The sequence below is a fragment of the Streptopelia decaocto genome (genome assembly GCF_964273445.1).
Source record: "Streptopelia decaocto genome assembly, chromosome: 19".
NCBI classification, from domain to species: Eukaryota; Metazoa; Chordata; class Aves; order Columbiformes; family Columbidae; genus Streptopelia; species Streptopelia decaocto.
In genome coordinates this window covers 815,663-839,119 of record NC_138674.1, presented here as the reverse complement: position 1 = coordinate 839,119, position 23,457 = coordinate 815,663, and the positions used below count along the sequence as shown (strand labels likewise).

At 59.0% G+C, this 23,457-nt stretch overlaps 1 long non-coding RNA gene across 1 annotated transcript in view; it reads right to left on the bottom strand.

Moving 5' to 3' along the window:
• Nucleotides 1–7,015: 7,015 nt before the first annotated feature.
• Nucleotides 7,016–23,457, bottom strand: part of LOC309447903 — a 66,634-nt gene continuing 50,192 nt past the window's right edge. The window contains exon 5 of the long non-coding RNA XR_014185689.1: nucleotides 7,016–7,176. This is a non-coding gene — a long non-coding RNA (uncharacterized lncRNA). The remainder of the gene's footprint in view (nucleotides 7,177–23,457) is intronic.

The following is a 23,457-nucleotide window of genomic DNA, read 5'->3' as shown; positions in this document are numbered from 1 at the left end:
CGCCGGGCACCGTGGCCCAGCCCCGGAGCGGGTCCCTGTCCTCGAGCTGGGAGCGTCGCTCCTCAGGCTGGTGCAAAAGCGATGTCAGTTGACATTTGGTAACACCCCGACATAGAGAATAAATAGCCCTGTTCCCAAATGCACCCATTTCACTCCATCCACTTAAAACACACCAGAAAGAGGGTCTGTCAATGTCCACACACCGAGCGCTGTGCTAGGACGGGAGCTCGTGTCTCGGTGCTGGCGGGGAATCGCTTCCCCTCCTGCTCAGCCAGGACTGGTGGGAGAGGGACCGGGAGCCGCGGTCTGTGCGGCACGGCTGCTGTTTGCGGAGGCGACGCGGGGCTGCTGGGGCCAACCCTGTGCAAACAGGCGCCCGGAGGATCCCCCGCCCAGCTGGAACAAAGGAACCTTCGCCGAGGGGGAAAGGGGACAAAGAGCCACCGAGCGCTTCTCCCAAGGCCACCTGTGGCAGGGACAGAGCTGGGGGGACACCGAGCCCAGGTCATGGTGGGCTCGGGGGCAGCCGGACGGTACAGCAGCAACGAGCAGCCCCGGCTGAGCGAGCGCTGGCGAGACGCCGGGTGAGCAGAGAGGGCACGGCTGGGGGAAAGTGGGGAGCGAGTTCCTCCACGTGCCTGTTTCTGTTCCGGCTGCCCCTTCCCTCTGCTGCCCCTTCCCTCTGCTGCCCCTTCCCTGTGCCGCGCTGGGCAGACACGCTGGGCAGACACACATTGGGCAGACACACGTTGGGCAGACATGCTGGGCAGACACGGTGGGCAGACACACGCTGGGCAGACATGCTGGGCAGACACACGTTGGGCAGACACGCGCTCCCCGTCCGCCCTGACACGCAGCTCAGCTGGGGGAGACGCTGCTGAGCGCGGGCACCAGCCCCGCGGCCTTGGCCGGCAAACCCCCCGGCGCCCGAGCAAACCCAGCTCCTGCTCCTCTGCGACCCCACACGCCCCACACCCAGAAACCCCGGTCTGGCTGCTTTCTGCTCAGAAAAGCCCGAGTGTCTGGCTCGGATCGTTCTGCTGCTCTGGCCCGAAGGGAGAACTGGCAGCCAGAGCGAGTCCCCAGCGCCAGCGCCGCTCAAGCGCTGCAGATCTGGCCCGAGCCACCCGCGTCACCTCCGCGTCTGCGAGGCTCTGGAGCAGCCTCTTTAAGGTTGTTGTCTCATGCAGTTTTCTTTTTTTTTTTTATTATTTAATATTAATAGTAATGACTGTGGCAGTAAGATAATAAGCTTCAGTCAGATTAGAAGGGGGTCGGCTCTTATCTTGACTGCTGAAGACGCATGTCTTTCACCTGCTCCTTTAATATCCCCCATCTTTCATTCCTACCGCCGAGCCCCCTCCCACTGTCCTAGAACAAAAGGGGTATTATTGTCCGGGGTCTTTTCAGGCTGGAGCCAGGAACACCTCCCCTCCCCAGCCTCCCGAATGGGCAGCACTTTGAAATGAGCCTTTTTCCTTCCCCGGCAGGAGATTAGCTCGGTTTGACAAGGCGGTGAACTTTAGGCAGGGTGAAATAGGGTCTCCTTGGGGAGCGCAGGCAGCTCAGCCCTGACTAATTCTGACAAAGAGAGGCACCAAAAAACAACAAAAAGAAAAAATTAAAATAAGAAAAACAACAGGGCTGGAGAGGAGGCAGGAGGGGGAGGCGGAGGACGGAGGCCAGGGGGCACGGTCCCCAGCAGGGCTGCGCTGGAGCTCCGGGTTTGCACCCTGGCTCTGGCCTTGGAGCCACAGCCTGGTGCCCACGGCCACCAGAGCTCAGTGCCCACGGCCACCAGAGCTCAGTCCCCAAGGCCAGCAGAGCTCAGTGCCCACGGCCACCAGAGCTCAGTGCCCACGGCCACTAGAACCCAGTGCCCATGGCCACAGGAACCCGCTGCTCAGGGCCACTTTCTCCTGAAATCCCCTTTCTTGATAATTCTGTGAAGTTCTCTGGAAACCCCTTGGAACGAGCACCGTGGAGCAGTACCCAAGACTCACAGCTCGCTTTTAAAACACAAAACGAAGCGCCAAGCCGCTGTGGCCAAGGTAAACAGTTTAAACAAATAATAAAAAACAACCAGAAAGTGAAAATCAGGATTTGAATGGAAAGAAATCAAACTGATTCCATTTCAAAACGCTGTTTGTGTGTCAGAGACCTGAGTTCGTGCAGAGTTGTGACCGTGACGTGCCCGGGGAGGGTGCGGATGGAGCAGAGTGACGTGGGGAAGGGATTAAAACCACGAGACTGGCAGAGTCAAAGAAAAGCATTTCACACCGCGGTGTCTAGTCCTGAGGTGCCTTCCATCAGCAAACAGCCTCCAGCGATGCAGAAAAGGCCCAGCACGGCTGAACACAGGGTTTGGAAGGGGGCTGGCAGACCAAGCTGCTGTGACCCGAGCGTGTTGGGCACGGCCAAGAGCAGCTTCTTCAGTGGCTTTTTGCACGAGCGCCTGGGCAGGCGCTGCCTCACACACAGTTCATGTAACAGGGATGGAGAATCAACCTGGAAACAGCATGGAGTGCTTTTCTGGGCACCTCTCCTCCGCCCTCCCCTTTGCTCCGGCGCCGCAGCCCCTGCCCTGCAGGACACGCTGCCGTGCGCAGGACATTTCCTGGCGGTGGCTCTGCAAACCCCTGAAATCTCCCCGTCCTGCCAGGAGATTCCTCCCTAATGCTCATTAAGCCGCTTGCAAATCCCTGGCTGAACATGGCTGCACAAGTTTAATAAAGCAGAAGACAGATGCCATCAATCATGTGGGCCCGCCACACATCTGGGGGAAATCCAGGGCCATTCCTCTCCTCTCTTCTCCCACCTTCAGGTCCCGGCGGTCGATATCCTGGGTTTCGCAGGACGGCTCCGCTCCCGCGGCGCCCTGCACCGTCTGCTCCTCCATCCCGGCTCCTTCCCTGCCCCGTCACCTGAGACCCGAACCTGCACGGCTGCTGAAGGGGCTTCACCCATCGCACGAGCCGTTCTCTCTGGGCAGTGGGGTTTCCATCTCGCAGGCCATTTTTTCGCTCTTTGAAACGCCCCCAAAGGGCCAAGCACAGAGGAAGGACCTCAGAGCCCGCCGCGGTGATGGGGCCGGGGGCAGGAGAGGAGGCGGGAGGAGAGCAGGGCTGCCCCTCATCCCGCACCCCGGGCTCGGCGCTGCCTCCCGCCGAGGCGGCCGCAGCAGGAGGAAGGTGATCGGGATCCCTCAGCAGCGCTCAACACGCAGGTTTTTGGTTTGAATTCAAACGATGGCACCTATGCTCCCCATCTGGAACAAATCCACACCTCTGCTCAACTGCTTCCATCGGGTGGGAGACAACATTTATTGAGCAGATGTTCACCTTGGAGGAGTCAGGACCTCGCTGGGGTGTCTGAGTGTGCGCTTCATTTAGGAAACGCGCCTTTCTCCTAGCGCAGCGATCCTCTGCTCTGCCTCACACACAGATTTGCTAAGAAGCGCCCCTATTATTTTTTTTCTTACAAGTTCCTGCCTTTCTAAAATCTTTATTGTCAAACACACGTTGCAGGTAACCAGCCCATCGTGGTGCGCTGGAGCTCAGCCCCGCGTTACTGCTCCACCAGACTGGCTCCTGTTGGCATTCGCAGCCCGGATAGCGAGGTGAGAAGCAGGGGAGAAAAGCGTAATTGATGGGTCTATTGACTGAGTGATCGATCGATCTCCCAAACTCAGGCCAAGCCCCGCGGTCAGACAGTCACAACTGCAGAGAGGCCGGAGGCCACGCCAAGCACAGCGCTCAGGACCGCAGGACAACGGGCACGTCCCGCTCCTGCGCAAACCTGCTCCGAAGGGAGGATTACAGCTCGGGAAATTCCTGCCGATCTGCTCGGTGTTGAGACCACAGGGAAGCCAGGAAAATAGCCCAGCAGGAATCAGTGCTTAACTAAAGCTCTTTGTTAAATGAAGTGGTCTTTAAAGGTTTAGGGAGGCTCTTCCCAGGTCCCCGGGCTCCGCTCTCAGCCTCCCCGGGGGCCGGGACTGGCAGCTCCGAGTGACAAACGGACCCGGCGGGCAGGACGCTGCTCTGGCTCCACACAAAGTTCTGCCAAGCGCTGAACATGCTCCTCATTTCTGTTTCACAAAAGCCTTGATATGTATTTATTAAAAAAAAAAAAGAACACAACAGAGAGATGGGAGGATTTGATGATCTGATCTTTTCATGCATGCTCGTGCTTACCATCAAGGATGTGTTATTGACTAATACAGCACCGTGGGACTGGAATAATGCACAGGGTTTATTTTGGTTTTGTCTCCATCAGCCCCAGAGGGATCTGGACACGTTAGAGCGGAACAGTTCAATGCATCCAGCTGGGATGCGGAGGTTCCTGGGCCCTTTTCCCAGGAGGGAGTTCACACGCAGTTCCAGAGGACGCCAAACTGCCCCCCAGCCCCGCGCGGGGCTCAGGGTGGGACCGGACAAGTCACCCCAACTCCGCAGGGCTGTGTCCCCAGCAGCTCGTGGGGACGATGGGGCCGTTTTCCCAACAGGCTGATGTTAAAGTGAAAAGCGCTACCTAAAGGTATGGAGATGAGCAAAGATTGGCTTCATGGCATGGTCCAGCTCGGCACAGGGACTGAAGTTATTCAGATGCGCTCGTGGCTCGTCCTCCCCGTGGTGTCCCCTCCTCCCCACGGGCTCCCACCTCACTCCAGGCCACACCGGCCAACTGAGCAGCAGGAGACACAGGAGAAAACAGCCCCGAATGGCCGGTTCCATCCCGGTTCCAGCTCTGCCGAGCCCGCGTGGGTCCGGGCTGGTCTCGGCAGGGCTGGGCTGGTCTCGGCAGGGCCGTGGGGTCCGGCCGGGCGGCAGCGCGGGCCGCTGGCCAAGCCGCACATGTGGGATAGATTAGGCACGGTGGCTTAGAGGGGCTTCTCTCGCTGCCACTCACCTACCCGCCCGTGTGGCAGAGGAGATGGCAGAAAGGTTTTCACAGCTGGAATAAATTGCAGGGAGGAGGAGGAGGAGGGGTTTGGGAGAGACAAAAAACAACATTGAACTCAAGATGGAAGAAAGACAGTATTAGCGGAGGTAATGGAGAAAATATGTGTGTGTGAGAGAGAGGGTATTTTATTTACAGTCTGTTTGTTTGGTGTTGCCCACACACGGTGAAAACTGGGCAGTGGCTGCACTCCAAAATCCCAGCAGGCACTTTGGCTTGGAGAGGTGCGGAGAAGTAGAGAGAGGGAAAAAGAGAGAAAAGGGAAGCAGGGAAAGGAGGAGAAAGAGCTGGGCTGTCCCGAGGCACCGCGCCACAGTCACCCAGAGCCAACATCTGCTCCCAGAGCTCGGCCGGGGCACCCGGAGCTGAAGCAGCCGGACCCCAGTGCGAGCTCTGCCCTCCCCGTGCATCCCCGCACACGGCCCGAGCTGCTCCCTCCCCACGGGCACCGGCACAGGCTCCAGCTGCTGGTCATCGCTCCGTGTCACCAGCTGTCCCTGCAGTCCAAGAGGTGTCGTGGGGCTGAGGCGCCCACCAGGACCCTCGGTGTCTGCCAGGGGACGGGGGATGGGAGAAGAGGAGGGAAGGTGCTCTCGGTGACAGTGGCAGTGCCACCCGAGGAGCCCTGGCAGCCGCCACTGACCCCTCTGGGCATCCCTGGGGAGGGATGAGACAACCCAGAACTCCCCAGGGAGAGGTTTTATTCTTCACCCTCTCCCCCCGCCCCATCTCGTGAAATATTGGAATTAATATAATAACACACCTTAATAATATTATGCCTTGTCGAGTCCATAAAAGTCCCCTCTTGCATTACGGCATTTGAGAGACTATTAAGTTTTAAGGCCACGAGACCTCCATGAAGGAGAGAAGTCATTTCCATTTTTTCTGTCTTTCGAGGGCACTGGGGTTTATGGGGCCGTCAGTGATCGGGGCTGACGAGGCTCCTGCTCGGCGGCACCGGGGCCACCGCGCTCCCCGGGCAGGGCAGGGGTGACGGGGCCCCGGCACGTCCCCGGGGACGGGGCTCCAGCAACGTGGGCTCGGAGTGACCGTGAGGATGCGGGATGAAACAGGCTGGAGATCCTCCCGTGCACACAGAAGATTGCAGAGACGGGCAGCGCTAACCCAGTCCAGCAGTGATCTGAGCATTCCCTCCCCGAAGTCCAAAGCTCTGAGGATTCTGGAAGCGCTCCGGTCACTGCTGCTGGCTGGGATCTGGGGCTCTCTGGCTCCAGTCACTCACTGCTCGGCAACGAGGCGCAGCGCTCGGCAGGACAGGGGCCCATTTCACGGAGCTGTTTGTGAGCAGGTCCTTTGGCATGTGCACAGCCGCGCTGACAAGTGGATACCTCTGTTTACGCAGCCCAGAATTGCATTTGGCTTCGATTTAGCAGAGCACTTTGTCTCAAGTGCTTCGCTAAGCAGGGACGGAGTTCGCCCCGCTCGCGGGTGAAGCAGGTGCTGCTGCTCCCTGCCGAGCCGGGGGCTCGGGGAGCGCCGCGGGCGCCGAGCAGCCGCGGCCACGCTGTGTCCCCTTCCCCTTTCCTTTCTGCTCAGAGTGAAACATCACCAGGATTAAAACGTGAAGATCTGGTCCTGCTCTTGCGCAGAGCTGTGCAGAAGCTGCTGGTGACAGCGGTGGTGACACAGAGCTGGCTGCGTTAACTGGGGCAGCACCAGTTCAGCGAGAGGCGCTCAGCCCACGCGTGCCAGGGCAGAACGGGGTTTGCAGAGCTTACAGTTAATAAAGTGCTGGCGTTTGAGGGTTTCCTTCACAATTTTTATGTGCTCTAAGAACCTGAGGGCTTCTCCCCAAAGAGAAGCAAAGGTTTGCAGCCCAAACCTGACGGCGCGGTGGGAAGACAGAGGGACCTTCACTGAAAGGCAAAGCAGATCAAAAGCAAAGTGAAAGGCGCACGTCAGTAGTAACGGTCCCTCAGCGAGCGAAAGCAAGAGGGAAACCAAAGCGGATGATGAAAGGAAAGGAGAAAGTAAAAGTTTCTTCCCTTTATCCCGAGTATCATCCTGGTTTTAAGCAGCTGGTTGGCCTCAGAGAACCATTCACTCCGGATTTCTGGCTCGCTGTTGTGGTCTGTGCAACGCTGCGCTGCTGAAGCTGGCGGTTCCGTGCAGGGAGCCCAGCGCGGCACCGCGGGCACAGCACTCCGGCTCCTGCGCTGCCAAAGGGGCTCCGGAGAAACGCCCGAGTGCCTCCTGGAGCATCATTTCACAAAGATACGGTGTCAGAGAAAAACCTTCACTAAAAAACAAATAAAACATCTTCTGATTGCCAAGAAGAGTTTGAAAACGTGACCACCGCAGGCTCGAAAAAACAGAAGGCCAATTAAAAAAACCCCTTTCACATTTATTATTATGTAAAATCTCATGCTCTTTAGGGCAATCTCATGATTATGAAGGGGTCAGGGGAACTGATTTATGATTAGAGAGCTCTTGGCATCGGCAATATTGTATATGTTTTAATTTTGAACCTTAATAATCCATCCAATATGCAGCACTTGATCATGACACTCATTTCTCACATATAATTTTCCAAGACTCCGCACATCCACCTTCACCTCTACCATACGAACCCGCCTGCGCCGCTCGAGGAGCTGCCGAACCTCCTCCCTGCGCCAAAGTCAAATACCATCCAACTTTTCCCTTTTGGATACACCTTCCCCCAAGCCCGGCGGATGCGGTGCCCCTGCCGTGCGGTGCCTGTGGCCGCGGTGCCACTGCTGTGCGGTGCCCATGGCCGCGGTGCCACTGCTGTGCGGTGCCCGTGGCTGCGGTGCCTCTGCCGTGCGGTGCCTGTGGCCGCGGTGCCTCTGCCGTATGGTCCCTGTGGCCATGGTGGCCCTGCCATGCAGTGCCTGTGGCCACAGTGGCCCTGCCGTGGCCTGTGGCCTTTTTTCTAAAATCTTATATTTGCAAAGCCGCGTTGCTCTTGCTGATCGGTGTTGATCACAAGGCGCCTCGTGCCTTGCACAGGAGCATCAAGTACCAGGTACTGCCAGGGCAGCATCCTGGCCCACGGTGCCATGAATCCGATTAGGAGCCGTGTCCGTTGGGCTGAGAGAAGGGGAAATCAGGGCTGGCGGATTAACATCCCCTGCCCTGGAAACCCTGCTCGGGGAGGAGAGCCGAGGCTGATGCTGCAGAGCCGAGGCTGACGCTGCAGAGCCGAGGCTGACGCTGCAGAGCCGAGGCCGAAGCGGCGGAGCTGGCGGGAGGCGGCTCAAGGTCCATCCTGCTCTGGTTTTCCAGGGTTCCCTTGGCCAGCCCGGGCTGTGCTGCCCTCCCGGGTGCCCTCGTCCCGCTGCCGTCCGTCTCCTCTCTCCTTCTCCCATTCGAGGTGTTTATTTAATTGTTTTCCCTGCTCCTCGGTGGCAGCGCTTCCCTGCCATTAAACCCTGCCATCCGCGTTCTGACTGTGTAATTTAAAGCTATAGTTAAATTATGACTTCTCTGAACCTGTTGTGGCACTGACGCATAACCCTAATTAAATGATCACATCCATTCTAAAGCCAGTCTTTTCTCCCCTCAAACGTTAATTACAACATAAGAGGCTTTAATGGCTCGCCTCACCTCCAGCTCCTCGAAAGAAAGGTCATGCGATTAATTTTCGTCATTAATCTTTTCCCAATGTGGACATTGTGCTGTCACTGGAGCCTATTAAACCCCCTTTGTCCCCCTCCCGTTCTTCTCCCTTCTCCCCCCTACATCCCTCCCCCCATTCCGAAGTGAATGAGAGAACAAAAATATTTAAGCTCCCCTTTGGCTCTGGTGCTGCTGGAGTCGAGGGGGCTCGCGCGGTGGCCGGGGAGCCCTCCTGGGACACGTCCCGCGTCCCGGCACCGGCCCACGCGCGGGCTGAGGGTGGGGACGCGGCTCCGCTGCACAGGGGACAACGTGGGGCGGTGGGGACGCCCGGAGAGCCGCCCGCGCGGGACCGGCCGCCTGCCTGGCGGCCCAGGCGGCTCTGGGGCAGCGGGGGCTGCGCGGCGGCTGCGGAACCCGCCGGGCTGGGCGAAGCGCCGGGAGCAGCGCCGGAGAGCCGCCCGCAGCCGCGCCGGGGCCTGCTCCAAGGCCCCTTTTTCTTCTTTTTCCAAAGGAAATGGGCGTTTTCCTAAACTCCACAAAATCGGCTTCAGTGACTTAATCCCCGAGCCTGGGAGCGGGTCTGACTGCGGCCTGCGCCAGGCGGGCCTGGCTCCTCGGCGATGGGCAGGCGGGGTGGCTGGGGAGCGCAGCACACGTTCAGCTAATTTGCAGTATTGTTTCAGCTGAAACGAAGGTCTGAATAATTCCCCTTTATGCAGGGTGACGTAATCGGGGAACAAGTTGCTGCACGGTGGGGGCTGGCAGCACGCTCGGCACCGTTTGAGATGGCGGCTCCAGGCAAAATCCCGCCCGGGATCAGCCGCGCAGCCCAGCCCAGGCAGCGCGGCCCCGGCCTCGCCGCCTGCCCCAGTTCGGAGGGCCTGAGCGCTCTCCTGAAGGGTATGACCCACTTCCCAGCCCTCCCTCCAGCTCGCTGACATCCTTTCTTCCTACTCCCAAGGACAAAGACTCATGGGGGAAAATCCTGGAGTATTTTAATAAAGAGGAGACAGATGGTAGTCACCTCGCTGGGTAAATATGTTAGTGGGAAGTGGTCCAACACCGTGGTGATGAAAACAGAATAGAAGAGAGACGAGATGATCCTATTTTGACCAGCATCCTTCCTTCAGCGCATCGCTAACTGGCTCCTGAATCTCTCTGGATTCAGACATGGACCAGCACACGTGCTGGATCCCAACCCCTCTCCCGCCAAGGGGCTCCGATGGGCTTTGAGCTCTCTGCGCTCCGGCTTTGCCTGTGGCTGATCCCCGTCTCTCGCTCCAGGCCCAGGCCGAGCAAGGCGAGAAAACCTGGATGCGCTTTTGCCAGGATTTGCTGGTAGCAAGGGCGAAATCCATCTGAATTTGGGAATGTGAGCAAGCAAGGGGACCTCGGTGCCTCCCACAGGGTGAATTCAGCTGGTACACACCTGATGTTGTGGCAGGGGGTTCAGTGTGTGGCTCCGGGGCTAAAATGACCTGCCAGAGGATCCTTTCCACTGGAACACGCCCAGAAGGAGCCCATGTGCACCACGGAGAGTGGGGAAACCTCTGGATGCGCGGGTGGGGGCTGTGGGTCCCTGCACAGCCTGGGACGGACGACGGAGCCACGGGCACAGGGGACGGCAAGTTCAGAGCAGCCTCCCGAGCCGGGTAAATGACCCCAGTGCTGCTGAGATCAACAGACCCGCTGATCACACTCACTGGGCCCCTCTCACCTTGAATGATGCTACATCACCTGGTAAAAGAACAGCAGCCAAAAAACGATCTCTGTGCAAGCCTCAGACCCTACAAAAATAATTAATACCCTTCCAGCTTCCACTTTATTGTCAGAAAATAACCAGGCAATGGATAAAAGCCTTTTGTAGATTCCAGCACACCGGGGTGGGGGAACGTTGTGTGTGTCCATGCACCGGCCTTTACAGAATACAACTGTGCTCTTCAACCAAAGGTGTGAAAAAAGCTCTTTTAACCCCAAGGCTCATTTTGGGTGGCAGATTCCCTCTATGCCTTTTTCTGACAAGAGTGAGGCAGGAAGGGAAGGAGCAGCCGGAGCTGTGTCAGCGAGCACGAGCCAGACGCGCCGCGGCCACGGCCACGGCCAGCCGGGTGGTGGCCCATGGGCTGGTGCTGGTGCAAAGCTGGACCTGAGCGGGTGACGCGGCTGCGCCCGAGCCTGGTAAGCACTGAGCCTGGGGAGCGCCTGAGCCTGGTAAGCACTGAGGCTGGCGAGCGCCGGCTCCCGAAACCCAGCTGCAGGCAGCTCCGGGCGCGGGAAAGGCCGGGCGGTTTCTGGCTTGTTCAAGGGAAAGCTTTTTGGTCTCTGATGTACGCGCGTTTATTTATTTAACCAGCCAGCAAGGGGAAAAGCAAAACCCCTCAAAAGAGCTTTAAGGCTGCGTTTTGTTGGGGTTTGGGTTTTGGTTTTGTTTGGCTTTTTTTTTTTCAGGAAATTAACAACTGAATCGCTGTCAAGAGTTGGGAGGAAACCAGCGGCTGAAGCAAAGGAAGATCTGCGAAGAGCAGGTGTCACACACCCGAGCGGGGTGTCACACACCTGAGCAGGGTGTCACACACGTGAGCAGGGTGTCACACCCCTGAGCAGGGTGTCACACACCTGAGCGGGGTGTCACACACCCGAGCAGGGTATCACACCCCTGAGCAGGGTGTCACACACCTGAGCGGGGTGTCACACACCCGAGCGGGGTGTCACACACCCGAGCAGGGTATCACACCCCTGAGCAGGGTATCACACCCCTGAGCAGGGTGTCACACACCCGAGTGGGGTGTCACACCCCTGAGCAGGGTATCACACCCCTGAGCAGGGTATCACACCCCTGAGCAGGGTGTCACACACCCGAGCAGGGTATCACACCCCTGAGCAGGGTGTCACACCCCTGAGCAGGGTGTCACACCCCTGAGCAGGGTGTCACACACCCGAGCAGGGTGTCACACACCCGAGCAGGGTGTCACACCCCTGAGCAGGGTATCACACCCCTGAGCAGGGTGTCACACACCTGAGCAGGGTGTCACACCCCTGAGCAGGGTGTCACACACCCGAGCAGGGTGTCACACACCCGAGCGGGGTGTCACACACCCGAGCAGGGTGTCACACACCTGAGCAGGGTGTCACACCCCTGAGCAGGGTGTCACACACCCAAGCAGGGTATCACACCCCTGAGCAGGGTGTCACACCCCTGAGCAGGGTGTCACACACCCGAGCGGGGTGTCACACACCTCAGCCGCGGCAGCACCGCCAGCGCAGTGTCCCGTGCGCTCTGTGCCGCCGCTCCCCCCTTTTCATGTTGCAAAGCAAAACCCTGGAGACTCGTGTCCCTCTTTTTCTGCAGCGGTACATTCGCCACTGTAAAATCCACCTCAGGACTGCTGACAGCCCTGGTGCTGAGGGCTCTGGTACCTGCAGCCCAGGTGACCGTGATGGTCCTTCCCAGCTCCAAAAGGCGGCTGGTGGGACGATGGGGCTCTGGCCGGGTCCGGCTCCCCCTCGCAGACCGTGTGCGGGTCTGCGGAACAGCCATGCGCTGGCTCCTCTCTCCCCACATCCCCGTATCCAGGTTTGAGGGGAAGGCAGCAGCCGGCGGCTCAGGTTTTACTTTGTGTTCTCTACCCAAAGAACCCCTGACCGGAGGGTGGGCCGAGCGCAGCGCACGCCGGGCCGCGCGGGCTGAGGGAAACCGCCGGCACAGACCCGCGGAGCAGCCGCGGTGCTGCCGAACCAGCGGCGCGCGGGGCGGCCGCAGACCCCCTGGCCTCGCCCCTCGGCTCCGGAGCCGCCCGCTCCGGACACCGGCGCTTTTTTTCTCTTTGTCCCAAGGACATTGGGGACATCACGTCCGCAGTGCTCTGTGTAGCAGGATAATAATAATTAATAACCATTAGCAACAATAAGGATAATACCAGCGCCAGGCCGGACTGGCTGTGCAGAAGAGACACTTTTTTTTTCCACTTTAATGAAAACAATGATTTGACTTTGAAGAAAGTGACTTTTTTTTAAGTGAAGGCTGAGCCGCTCCCCTGCCCCCCCCCCTTCGCCCCCTCCCTCCTTTTTTTTTAACTCTCCTTTTTTCTTTTTCTTTTAATACTCTGCGTTCTATCATGCAAATCCCCTTTCAAATTATGAGAGTATTAGAGCCATCAGCGGTAATGTCACCGCCACAAAATGAGAGCAGGGACTTAAGCACCTAACGAACAATGAAATGTGCGAGCCCTGGGACAGGACAATTAAGAACTGGGCTTAGCCAGCCAGGGAAATTTATTGCTATCAAATCCATATTTCTATTTTCCCCCTGAACAGTAACCTATTTGAATATGATTAAAGGGTTTCATTAGAGCCGAGAGAAAGGCCCGTGTCCCGCCGTTCCCTGTGAGCTCACAAACACGCTCTGCAGCCGGGCTGGGAGAGGGAGGGAGGCAGGAGGGACACGGGACGGACGGACGGACGGGTCAGCGGCTCTGGGGAGGGACCTTCGCCAGAGCCTGTGGCACCACCTGGCTGCTGTTACTCCGGAGGAGTTTGGCCTGTGCAGGTTTGTTTTTCCGGCGGAGGGGCCAGGACACCCCAAGGCCCCGGCTGCGTCTCCCCGGGCCGCAGAACTGCCCGTTCAACACTCGGGCGTTTCAGCCCAGGCTGCTGAGTGATCTGAACCGTGATCTGAACCGTGATCTGAACCGCCAGCATCACCTCCCAGCTCTTTGTGCCGTGTGCTCTAAAAGAACAGAGAGGATCTGAACTCCGATCGGAGTTTCTGTCTCTCCGTCCCTCTTCGAGCAGCTCGGGGCTGCGTGTCCCGCTGGGTGACCCTGGGGACACGGGACACCGGGCAGACACCCGCATGGCCTCCGGGAGGCTCTGCCTTTACCGGGGATTGTTGTGGATAATCACGGATTTGGGAAAACATCGATATTCAGGGCAGCATTTAAGCAGGTAGTTAAGTCCCATTAGAGTCAATGGGACTTATGGCCATGCTTAAGTTAAGCACGCATTTAAACACTTTCCTGAATGGATGCCAATACTAATAATTAGTGTATCATCTCCTGGCAGCTACAGAACCGCAGGTTTAAAGGCCAAACCTGCTGTGCCCTCCTGTGCTGCCCGGCCCAGAGGACACAGCGCAGGATTTCCCACACGGGGCCCAACCAAAACACCCGTGGACGGGTCCAGGGCAGCACAGGGGTCCCGACACCTCTCCCCTTCAGTTCCAGCTCCGTGCCGAGCCCACGCTGTCCCCGCCGCCCGGCTGGCTGTCCCCAGGGCGGGCCGGGCAGGGGACACTGGCACAGCCTATGGGGCGGGTGAACGCGGCAGCTTTGGCACAGCCCGTGGGGCTGGTGAACGCGGCAGCTTTGGCACAGCCCGTGGGGCTGGTGAACGCGGCAGCTTTGGCACAGCCCGTGGGGCTGGTGAACGCGGCAGCTTTGGCACAGCCCGTGGGGCTGGTGAACGCGGCAGCTTTGGCACAGCCCGTGCGGCCGCTGAATGCGGCAGCTTTGGCACAGCCCGTGGGGCCGCCGAACGCGGCAGCTTTGGCACAGCCCGTGGGGCTGGTGAACGCGGCAGCTTTGGCACAGCCCGTGGGGCTGGTGAACGCGGCAGCTTTGGCACAGCCCGTGGGGCTGGTGAACGCGGCAGCTTTGCAGCTTTGTTCACCGGGCCGGCCGGAGCGCGGGACCCTCCTGGCGCTGCCTCCCTGCCCACCCCCACCCGGCCAGGCATCACAGCTCCTAACGAAACGGAACTGCTGCCAGATGAAATATATTACTATTAAATACTTAATTCTTCTAGTGAGCGGAGAGCAGCCAGTATGAATACGATTATTAAAGAAAATTACTTTGGCTGATCAGATATTTCTGCATACTAATTTCTGACCCTTCTTTCCTCTCTGCTTGCTTCTCATCCCTTAGAGACCAGGACAGATAAAATTCCATCACAAATAGCTGATTACTGGGGCTTGCATTAAAATCAGATTTTTTTCCTGCCGGCGCTAATGTCCTTGCCTAAAGTAGAGGCAGCAGCTGTCAAAAAAAAAACCTTAGAGATTGGTCTAGATCTGAATATCCCTGAACTTCGGGGCTGCCAGTGTCATCATGTGGATCCCAGGTGGGCGGCTGCGGCTGCGGCTGCGGCTGCGGCAGGGCTGGCACGGGCTGGCACGGCCCACACAGCGATGGGATGGAATGGGATGGGATGGGACGATGGGGTGACACCCCTGGTGCTCAACAGGGTTCTGACCCCCGCGGCTCCACCCCCGCCCCCTGCTCTCCCACGCAGCCGTTTCAACACACGCACAGATGTAGGACCTACACAAACACCCTCTCTCCCCACTGAGACCAGGCAATTTCCTTTGAGTTTCTGCCTCTCCCGCCCGTCACCCAGGCACCATCAACCTGCCACAGCACGGGGATGCCACTGAAATCCCTCCTGTCTCATCCCTTCCCCACCATCATCACCACCACCTCCCCCCGCTAACGTACCCAACCTGGAAGCCTCCAATTTACCTGCCTTTAAATAAAGACACTTGTAAAGGTGTCATGGTGCTGAAGCCCTAATTACAGCCTGAGCATGTTAATTCCCGCTCCGGCTCCGCTGTCGCGCTGGGGGATCCTGTCTGCCCGGGGACGCGGGAGGGAGCGCGGGTGACGGGGGAGTCAAAGCTCAACTTGGCAACTGCAGGGCTTGCTGGAAATAAGTCCCTTTGAGAGGGGGAAGCCCATGAGGTTTGAGTTTCAGGTCTGACCTTGCTGGACTCGGCCCCAGGGATGTGTCCCTGCGATGGGGAAGGGAAGAGGGGACAATCCCTTTGCGAAGGCGGGGTGTGCTCCTCGGCCCCCGGCCGCCCCACCGCCGGCTCGGGCACCATCTGGGAGCCCCGCTCTGCAGGCAGCGCCGCGGCAGCCCAGGGATGTGTGTGCACAAGGACGGGGAATGTTTGTTTTTCCGTATTGACTCTGTGCGAATAAACGCGGGGCGGGCAGAGAGAGGCTCCGCTGGCAGCTGTTTACCAAGTGTTTGTGATAAAAAGCCTTCTCCATAGGAACAGGTGGCACCGGGACTGTCCCCAGGAAGCTCGGAGGGGCCTCCGCAGCCTGCCACGGCTTGCTGCTTCCTGCACCGGAGCGAATGCATCCTATACCGGCCCTGGGGGCAGCCAGGCACCCAGACAAAGCGCAGGGGGTTCGGCCGGCTCAGGTACATGGGCTGAATGTTGCTGGGGACAAACGAAGGGTCAGAGGAATTGTGCCTCATCTTCACCTACAACAGTTCCAGAGGTACCTAAACCCTGACAAACGGGATTTGGGATGCCTGGTGGCGTTGCTGTTGTGTACAGAGGCCGGCAGGTTTGGGTACCCACGTGTTCATTCAGTTTCTTCTTCCGTCTCACTGAATATTCATCCTCAGAAGCTCCTGAGCATGCACTGGTGTAAAAAAGTACTGTCATTTATAGCTTTTGTGATAAGAGACACAGGGAGCTGGGTTTCCACACCTTCTGGCTCTAAACCAGTCAATATTTTATCTATTATTTCCTCTATTAACTACTACACGTAGGAATGACATTGTAACACCAGCCCTACCCTTGTTTCAGTCAGTTGGCAGCAAAGAGCGATGGCGGAAGAACCTAAAGAATAAATAAATAATAATTTAAAATCTCCTCTCATTTCTATGTGGTTTTGAGCGCACAAACATGAGAAACGGTCCTTGCAGCAAAAGACACTTTGGCACTCAGGAAAGCAGACAGGCTGTATCTATAGCTTTTGACAAACCGCTGAAAACCTGGAGAATTCGCTTTTTGTTCTGACAGAAACTCCCTCTAAACCTAAAAGTTGTTTTCCAGCGCGGCTGGAACGAGAAGAGGAAGAACAAACCCACGCGCGGGAGGAGGAGAGTCTGACGCCGGCGGCACAGGTCGATCAGCCCTGGCTGCTGCGGGGCCACCAGCCCCGGGGCTGTGAGCGGGGCCGGGGTGTCCCAGGGCCCCCCGGGGCTGTGAGCGGGGCCGGGGTGTCCCAGGGCCCCCCGGGGCTGTGAGCGGGGCCGGGTGTCCCAGGGCCCCCCGGGGCTGTGAGCGGGGCCGGGGTGTCCCAGGGCCCCCCGGGGCTGTGAGCGGGGCCGGGGTGTCCCAGGGCCCCCCGGGGCTGTGAGCGGGGCGGGGGTGTCCCAGAGCCCCCCGGGGCTGTGAGCGGGGCGGGGGTGTCCCAGGGCCCCCCGGGGCTGTGAGTGGGGCCGGGTGTCCCAGGGCCCCCCGGGGCTGTGAGTGGGGCCGGGGTGTCCCAGGGCCCCCCGGGGCTGTGAGTGGGGCCGGGTGTCCCAGGGCCCCCCGGGGCTGTGAGCGGGGCCGGGGTGTCCCAGGGCCCCCCGGGGCTGTGAGCGGGGCGGGGGTGTCCCAGGGCCCCCCGGGGCTGTGAGCGGGGCCGGGGTGTCCCAGGGCCCCTCCCGGCGCTGTCACCTGCTCGTCGCGGGGCCGGCGCCGCTCGCTCTGCTGACACGGGCGCCCGGCAGCCCCTCCTCGGCCTTGATAAGTCGTGGCAGCAACACTTGCACAAATCTTTAATTGTTTAGTTTAAAGAATTGTGTTTTGACCGCAAGGGGATTTTGGCTGGAGCTCAAGAACTGATAATGATATTTTGCTGCCAAGACGTCTTCTTGGCTCTGCCTGTGTTAATGTTCACTTACAAGAAGCTCCAATTAACTGCATCAGCTCTCACAGAGCGAGAGCAAGCGAGAATGGGAGACAGAGATGATGTCTTTTCACCAACGCAAGAGAGAGAGAAAGCAGGACAGAGGAAAACAAGAGAGAAAGAAAGCAAAGCGAAGCAAAGCAAGCAGCACAAAGAGCTTGTGCGGCACTTGGCCCATGGCGGGAGGTGACTCCCGATAGCCGGTCCCCGCGGCCCAGCGGCACCGGCGCTGCTCCGGAGCGTCGCCCGTTCTGCCGGGGGTGCCGGGTCCTGCCCGAGGGTTTGCACCCGAACCCCGGGGATCAGAGGCTGCAGCGGCGCCCTGGACCAGCCGCTTCTCCCGGGGACACGTCCGGGCTTGCCCGGGGCTCTGGGGGCTCCGGCAGAGGGTTTCTCGGCAGGGCCGGGGCTGCGCCCCGCACGGCTCGGGGAGAGGGGCAGATCCTGCCCCGCCAGCTCACGTTACACGAACCTGAAGACAGGAAGATTTAAGAGTGGAGATGCCACACAGTACAGTGTGTTGTTTGTCTGCCTTTGAAATCGGAGCGAGCGAGCGCGGGGGGAGGGAGGGGCAGCAGCCCGCTCCCCTGACGTACGGTTCCTTTCTGGCATTGAGGGGAACTGCATTGACTCCCTCTGCCTCTGTTGCTTCAGGTGCAGCTATGTTTTCTTACATGTTAATTTTTTCCTGTTTTATTATCCTGTCCCTCAGCTGCTACCAGAAACCCTCCACCAGCTCAGGAACGCTTCCTTCAGCAGCTGGGACGCGTTTGGGCGGGAGCGCCTGGCCCCGTGGCAGGGTGACGCTCTTGGGGGCGCAGGGACAGCTCCTGTGCCAGCAGCCCCAGGCGGAGCTGGCACTGCAGATCCCCTCCCAGCGGCGCTCAGCGCCGGCTCTGCCCACCCAGCACCGCGGGAACGGGGGTTTCCCTGGAAGCCTGCGCGTTGGTCCGGGATGAGAACGCTCCGGTGCGACGCCCTCCGCCCTGGGACCCGTGCTGGCTGCCACAGACCACAGCGGGACGGTGCCAGCTCGAGGGGCCCTCGCACCCGCAGCCATTTGTCCTGTCAGCTGCTCCGCGCTGTCCCACCAGGAGGAAAGGATGAGTCAGGAGCTGTCCCTCCATCCAGCCGCTGGCACGTCCGGGATGTCACCATCCCCAGACCCGCCATGTCCCCTCTCTCGGTCCCTTGGGTGTTCTGCGTCGCCTCTGGAAAAAACTTCTCCCTATTCACTGACCACACGAGGAGCAGATGAAAGTTGAGGGATACGAACACCGCCGGTGGAAAGCCCCAGCAGTTCCCTCCTCCCGCTGGCTGAGCCGCGGGGCAGCAGGCGCCGTGTCCCCCCAGGTCGCAGCTCCGGGACCGTCCTGCTGCGCTGGGACCCGCGGGGCGGGCGCAGGGACGTGCCTGCGATGGGCGCCATTCCCAGAGCCGGCTCTGGAGCCCATCGAAGCTCAGACGGAGCCGGGGTTTCACCTGCCACGGGATGGAGGCGCGAGGCAAATCTTCCATTTACATTTTAATTTCAATAAAGTTGTTTTATTTTGTGTTTTATTACAGTGCTGGTGCAATAAAAGCATCCATTAGCCCCAGGGAAGCGCTCTCTGCATTAGAAGGTTTCTCAGGCAGAGTTTGGGCAGGACGGCCACGTGGCCTCTGGTTTATCACCAAACCTGCTCCATGCTCCACAAAAGAGAGGTCTCCTTGATGTGAACCCAATGCGTAAAGGCAACTACAAGCCCTGAAATGCAACTTGGGCTCCTTTATTGAAGTAAACCACAAGGACAAACCTCCTGCAGGTAAGCACTGGGTGTTCCCTGCTTATTACGGCTCCGTCCCCTCCCTTCAGCATTTAAAGCCGTGAGTCAGATCCAGCCCAAACCCAGAGACCGACTTTAGAAATCATGAGGTTTTTTAAAGTATGAAGTGTTTATTCTGTGGGGTTTTTCTTTTTTTATTTTCTCCCTTCTAAAACGGAAAACGTCTGCGTGCACTTTGTCAAGCTTTGCTCTGTATTTGAACGGAAGATGCTCTCCTTCCAAGTTAATAAAGACACCCAGGACACAGATTACCATTTGGCCCTCTGCTCGTCTGCTGGATTAATTTCAACTAAATTATAGGTAGAGAATGATTGATTATTGTGATGATTAAGAATTTATCCTCATATAATACCTTTCACGTGCAGAGGCACACCAGATACCACAGCAATAGGTACAGGAAAAGTTCCCGTGCTGATCTGAATCCCAAGGTACTGGGAGCTGGGATCTCCTGGTTCTGCTCCAGCGGCAGAGCCGGGCAAAGCGCTGGAGGGAGCAGATGTTCAGGGACTCAGCACCACGGAGGCGGTGAGGCGGGTACCACAGTCCCGTGGATCAGTTTGGACCCTGTGAAGGTGTATACGGCCTCGGGCTGGCGCTGCTCAGAGCTAACGCAGCGCTCCCTCCAGCGCTCCCTCCGCGCTGCCCTCGCACACCCGTCCCTGCCTGGCCAAGCTCCGCACAGTCACGGCTCTACCTGGGAGCCCAGGGCCAGCTGACCTCACGGTCCTCAGGGCAGGGAGATCTCCCTGGTGGGGAAGGAGCCCACGTGTGGACAGCACTGACGGGCTCGGCCATGGCTGCAACCACCGCCGCTCCCACTGCTGATGGATTTATTTCCTCAGCGGAAAACAGCCAGTTTACAGTTGGGCTTTCACAAATGCGGCTGATAGCGGCGCAGTAGGACAGGAAGATCCCACCCGCAGCCCCCAGCCGCCCTCCCCATCCCCAGCCCTCCCAGCCCCTTCCCCGGCCTCAGACAGTCCTCAAACAACAACTGTCTGCCTGCCCGCTAATCCCTCACAGGTGACCTCAAGACAGCCGCTGCACTCTCACATTCCTCGGAGCCGCGTTAACCCCTCCGGCCCCGCGCCCGGCCCCGCGGCGGCTGTGCCGGGGTCCCGACCGGGGACGCTCCCCACCCGCTCCCCTTCCCCGCAGGGCTGGGAGCCGCCCGGCGCTGCCTGGATCATCCCCTCGCCAGAGCTCCCGGTCAGAGGTTAAAAGCCTAATGTATTATTATAAAGCCAAAAAGAAAAAGCCTCGCATTCTCCCCTATAAATCTTCCTAACTACCTCGGCACATGTGGGAGCCAGACGACGCCCCAGCCTCTCCCCCGGTTTCGCTCCCGTACCCGCCGTGCTCCGTGTCAGCGCCGTGCTCCGTGTCAGCGCCGCAGCGAGGGGCAGCCCTGACCCACGGCTGTGGGACCGTCCCGCCGGCACCGGGGCAGGCGCAGCACGCGGGGCTCTGCTGGCGCCGCTCGGTACCCGTGGCCAGAGCTGGGACGGCCACATCTCGGGGTGGTGGCAGCGCCGGTGCTGCAGTCCCGCTCCCACCCGCGTGCCCCGCGTCCCACAGCGCCCGGCCCCGGCCCCTCGGCGCTGGGGAACAGCACCTCCGCCGCCTCCGCTCCCTGCCACTCTGGGCTTTTCTCTTTTTTCTGTTTAACTCAAGCAAGACCTCAGGAACCAAATTATTTCTAGTGTAAATAACCTGGCTTCAGCAGGTCCGTGCCAGTAACGCCGGACCACCGACTGTTTGATCAATGGTAAGCGTTTAATACCTGTGTGGAGATTTGCTACAGCATGACAACAGCTGTGGGGAACAAAGGCTCGGCTTTTCTCCTCTCCGCCCCCCCTTTTTTTTCCTAATATATACATATATTTTTTAGGAGCGGTGCCAAAGTTTCTGGAGATCAAAGTGAAACCAGTGTCCAGAGATGATCGAGACAATAAAACGGAAGAAAGAGAAAGGGGGAACAAGGCGGCTGAGGGGCAGGTTGCACCGGAGCACCACGGGCGCTGAGCCCGCTGCTGCGGCCCCGGCCCCGGCGCTGCGGCGAGGGAGCGCCAGAGCCTGGCCGGGCCGGCAGCCGGGCCAGCGCCCAGCACGTGCTGCTGCCACGTCGGACCCGAAACCCCCCAAAGCTGCCAGGGCGGCTTCCGGGGGGCACAGAGCAGCGCTCTTCCCCTTCATGGACACCTGTCTATGGCGGGGAGCAAAACCACCCCCAGCGTCAGCCCGGGGACCCCAGGAAGGACCCGCACAGGGAGCGCGCGGCCCGTGCCTCACGAACGTCTCCATCAGTTTCAATTAGCTGGGCTTTGGTCTTTTCCTTCCTTCGTTGCATCCTCCACATTTTCCCCCAGATTTCAAGCAAGCCTGAAACTCCAACCAAACAGAGGCCTATAAATCACGGCCATTTCCCAAGCTTTTGCATCTGAGCCAAGAGACACTACTGATTCACCCTTATTTTTGAAGCAGATCAGTCCATGGGCCAGCACTTGCTGGAGAGCCGGGCCAGACCCGGACCAGAGCAAACGGCTGTCGCCCCCTCACCAGGCACCCCCCGGCCCTGGGGCCCGTCCCCTCGCCAGCCAGCGCCGGCGCCGGGAGGGCCTGGGGAGCACACGGGTCTGTCACCCAGCCCCGCGGCTCCCTGGGCTCGGGCCGGGCTGCACCGCGGCACCACGGAGCAGACTGCACCTCTGGCCTTTGCCAGCCCTATGGAAACAGCCTCTCCTGGGGAAGGGAGAGGAGAGGAGCACGGTGTTCCAGCTCCGCTCTCCTCCGTCCCATCTGCCTCTGCCTCCCCTGCTCTGAATGCCCGGAGTGGTGCGAGAGCAGCTTCCTCACCTGGACGTGCTGAGCAGGCTCTTTCCGAGAAGAAAGACCCGCAAACAAACAAACCCGCAGGATTTGTCTGTGAACAAACTGTGAACTGCGACGGCGCGTCTTTCAACCTCCAAATCCAGCTAAGCACCGAGCGGCAGCCGCGGATCGATGGCGCTGAGCAAAAAAATGAATATTTGTTTCAAGGGCTTACCAGCTATCCCCAAGACACTGGTTATTTGGTAACTTATTCTGGAAACATCCAGGGGCGGCTCACTCAACTTTCACGAGGTATTTGCTCTCGGCTCCGCTTTCTGGAGGCTGTTTCTGAGCTTTGCCATCCAGCTCAGGGCTGCAGCACAGCACATATTGGGCTGGGACAGGGGCTTGGTCCTGCCTGCTTGAGCTGGGCTCAAGTAGGACTTTAATCCTGATTGTTAGGAAATTACGGCTCACGTCTCCACACCTGAGGCAGCGAGCTTAAAAATCATTGAGAAAAAAACGTGTTTCCTTTCTGGGTTTCACATTGCTCCCGTTCATACTTTTGAGCTTTATCTCAGCCACAAGGACAGGAAAATATTTTTTTTTATAAAAAAGAGAAGAGACGAGATTTTCACGTAGCCACACGATTCCTGAGGCTTTACAAATCTCCAGATTTTGGGAGGCTCACAATAAAATGTCAAGGGTTGGTGAGATGTTGGGCTGCTCAGCTTGGCTGGTCTCCGTGGCCCCGGCTGCGGAGGGAACACGGAGAGGCCTGAGTCGGGTTTGCTCCCAGGCACACGACGTGTCTGCAGCTGGGCCTTTGGCGCTGGCCGTGACAGCTCCGAGGGGCCGCGCACGCCCGTCCCCTCCCGCCCCACGGCCACGGTGCCCGCGGGACGCCTGAAACCCCCGGCAACAGGTTTACTGCCCCCAGCCCGGCGCTAGATCCATCGATATCAGCGTCTTGCCTTAGCCAGTCTTGAGAGATAAGTGAATCCCCTGTGCCGTCTGACAGGCGGGTAGACATTAATAATTATGTACTATTTAAGGCTGATTGAAAATGAAGAGGTGGAGGTGTTGGGACAGATGTGGCAGTGCCAGATGGATTGTGATTAGATTAGCACCGTTCCATTTGACGGGATCTGAACCATGCTTTAATCATTTATTGTGAAGGCTCGGCTCCACGCCGGCACAGGGGCGCTCGGCGCGCTCCCCGTTGCTCCGCTCCTGCAACATTGGTTAGTTTGGGTCACACTGCTACAAGTTGTCTTTACTCGGAACGTGTCGTGTTTACAGCCAGCATTTCAATCCCCGTTCCCTCCCCTCTGCCTCTCATCTCCTTGTTTGTACAAACGCTCCTGAATTGCGGGGCTGAGCCTGTGAGTCACCGCTGTGCTGTAAACACGCGGAGCGCTCGGCCCCGTGCACGGAGCGAGTCGCGCCGGCACCCGGCCGGACCCGGAGCAAACAAGGGCCCGGCCGGCAGGACTCAGAGCGGAGCCGGACGAGCTCCTGGAGCCGCGTTGTGTGGCTGGATGCAGAGCACACGGCCCCTG